Below are 3,358 nucleotides of genomic sequence, written 5' to 3'. Positions count from 1 at the left end.
AACTGAACTAGAACTGAACTAGAACTGAACTAGAAACTGAACTAGAACTGAACTAGAACTGAACTAGAACTGAACTAGAACTGAACTAGAACTGAACTAGAACTGAACTAGAACTGAACTAGAACTGAACTAGAACTGAACTAGAACTGAACTAGAACTGAACTAGAACTGAACTAGAACTGAACTAGAACTGAACTAGAACTGAACTAGAACTGAACTAGAACTGAACTAGAAACTGAACTAGAACTGAACTAGAACTGAACTAGAACTGAACTAAACTGAACTAGAACTGAACTAGAACTGAACTAGAACTGATAGAACTGAACTAGAACTGAACTAGAACTGAACTAGAACTGAAACTAGAATCTAAACTAGAACTAACGTTTTTCTATAAATGATGCTCTAAAAAAACCGAATTAATTTCTCTTTTAGTTCAATGAATGAATTCCAAAATTTGAGTGGGATCAATATCAACAGGGCTTGATATTGGGTTCATTTTATTGGTTACATTGGTTAACACAATTGCCTGGTGGTATATTGGCTAAAAAATATGGTACTAAATTTGTGTTTGGTCTCTCCAATGTTATCTGTTGCTGGATGGTTTCTTTATACCAATGACCGCCAATTACAGTGCTACAGCTCTTATAGTGCTAAGAACCATACAGGGAGCAATAGCAGTAGGTTAAAGTTTAACGTTTAAAACATAAATATGTATGATATTAAGACATATTTTTATTTTATTTATCCAGGGATTAACTTGGCCGGCCATGCATGTACTCATTGCCAAATGGATACCACCCGATGAGCGTAGTAAATTTGTTACGCCTATTTTGGTAGTTCTATAGGCGTGGCATTTTCATATCCACTCTTTGCCTATATGATGCATTATATGTCCTGGAAATGGGTATTTGTTTTGTGGTATTTTCGGTACTTTATGGTGGCTATTATGGTTGGTTTTGGTCTATGATAGTCCAGCTCAACATCCACGTATTTCGATATCAGAATTAAGATATATAGAAAAGGCTTTGGGTTCTAGTGTTCAACAAGAATGTGAGAGTGGCGTACACCCTGGAAAGAAATATTAACCTCAAGACCTGTATGGATGAATGTAATTGGTCAGTGGGCTAATATTTGGGGCCTATTTACACTGATGACTCAGTCACCGACCTATTTTAAAGTTATACATAATTGGGATATAAGACGGTAAGGTTACTAATGATAATAGGTATGAGACAGAATCGTACTTTTGATTCTGATATACGATATAGAAAGGATTCAGGAAATTGTTTATTTTTTCAGATTGGCATATTATCGGGAATACCTCATATTTTACGAATGTTTTTCGCCTATATATTTTCTTTATATGCCGATTATTTGTTAAGAACTAATAAAATGGAACAAACTAATTTGAGAAAATTTGCCACAGCCATATGTAAGTTAAAATCAAAATTATAAAAATGTGAATCTTTTTTTTAAGAAAAAGAAAAATTATTAAAGGCACATTGTAATGGGTCTAGTGATATTGGCTTTGGCTTATTTAGGACGTAATATGGGCTGTAGTATTATTATCATTGGCACCATGTTACAAGGTACTTCTTCTACAGGACCCATGTCTTCTATGATCGATATAGCACCCAATTATGCTGGTATAATCTTTGGTCTATGTGGTACCATAGCTTGTTTACCGGGGTTCATATCGGCCTAATAGTAGGGTTTTAACATTGGATAATGTAAGTGTAACTGTTAAGATTAAGTAGCTTAGAAATGTTTACTTAAAAACTTAATATTTTAGCAAACTTTTGAAGCCTGGACCAATGTTTTTCTCATTTGTGCTTTTATGCTAATTGGCTGTGGTGTTCTTTATGTTCTCTTTGCTGATTCGTCTTTACAAAATGGAATAATTATTCTCAATATAATGCTGTAAAGGACATACAACTGATGGAAAAGAATGAGGAATTACGAGAAAATTCAGATAGTACTTGATTTAAAGAGAGGCTTTGTTTAAAATTAACTTTTATATTTCGTTAAAATTGCAGTATTATTAAAAAAAACGTGATGTGTTTAGTAAGATTTTTTAAGAAAAACTTATTTGAGTTATAAGTATAATAAAATTTATGAATGTGTGATGATAAAAATGACAAAAACTTTCAAACAAATTGCTGCCAGGTGATAAAACTTTATAGTATTTGGTAATCTATAAACTGCATTAGTACTAAATCATTCTAAATATAAAAAATATATATAGTTTTGCTACAGAAAAATTGGTCTCAAATGTTCTATACAAAATTTTGTTTCTTTAAGAGCAACTTTTTTATAAACTTTGATCTTTTAAGACAGCGAAAGGCAGAGAGTAAAAAATTAGTTCTCTGACAATTTTGCTTGTCTTTTATACATGTGTGAGTGAGTATACGTACGCGTGAAAGAAAGAATACAAGAGAGCTCATTTGAGAGCTCACTGCCTTTCGCTTTTAAGATCAACTTTTCCATAAAAAGTTTTTTTCTCTTTAAGAGCAACTTTTCTTGGGAGATTTGGTCTCTTTGAAGCAACTATACAAAATTTGATCTCATTGAGACCAATTTCTATAAAAAAGTTGACTCTCTGAGCTTTCCACAGAAAAGTTGTATCTTAGAGAGCAACTTTTCTATAGAAAAAGTTGACTCTTTGAGAGCAACTTCTGTGAGGCAACTTTCCTATAGAAAAAGTTACATCTTTGAGAGCAATATTTTAATAGAAACTTTTCCGCAGAAAAAGTTGTATCTTAGAGAGCAACTTTTCTATAGAAAAAATTACACCTTTGAGAGCAACTTCTGTGAGAGCAACTTTCCTATAGAAAAGTTACATCTTTGAGAGCAACTTTCTAATAGAAAGGAGTACAACTTTTCTATAGGAAAAAATTATCTCTTTAAGAGCATCTTCTATAGAGAAAATGTATCTCTTTGAGAGTATTTCCATAAAAAAGTTGTCTCATTTTTATATAGAAAGATTTGACTCTTTGAGAGAATCTTTTATATAGAAAAAGTTCTCTTTGAGAGTTTTCTCTTTGTTTTCTAAAAAAAACTCTTTTCTATTAACATCAGTTCACAAACATTATGGCATGTCGGCCGACCCCACGGATTGAATTTATTATATATATCATTCAAATAAATAATACATTATCTTAAATACTGTTTATGTAGTGCACAATATTATTAAATTGTCCCACGATTAAAATATATTAAAATCTTATCATTTATAATTTCTTTGTTAATTCTAATCATTTAAAAAGCAAAATTAATGTGTTTATTTAAAACAAAAAAACAACAAAAAATTTAATCGCATATTAATTTTGAACTTCAAAGTGTAAAGATGTAAACAGAA

At 31.1% G+C, this 3,358-nt stretch overlaps 1 pseudogene; it reads left to right on the top strand.

Moving 5' to 3' along the window:
* Positions 1–347: 347 nt before the first annotated feature.
* LOC119614869 lies at positions 348–2,040 on the top strand (annotated as a pseudogene).
* Positions 2,041–3,358: the final 1,318 nt, after the last annotated feature.

This window comes from Lucilia sericata, unplaced genomic scaffold (assembly GCF_015586225.1).
Source record: "Lucilia sericata isolate MDLA Ls3-8-SP2 unplaced genomic scaffold, ASM1558622v1 Contig003557F_arrow, whole genome shotgun sequence".
NCBI classification, from domain to species: Eukaryota; Metazoa; Arthropoda; class Insecta; order Diptera; family Calliphoridae; genus Lucilia; species Lucilia sericata.
Note: the sequence above shows the minus strand (reverse complement) of the source record. Positions and strands in the feature narration are given on the sequence as shown.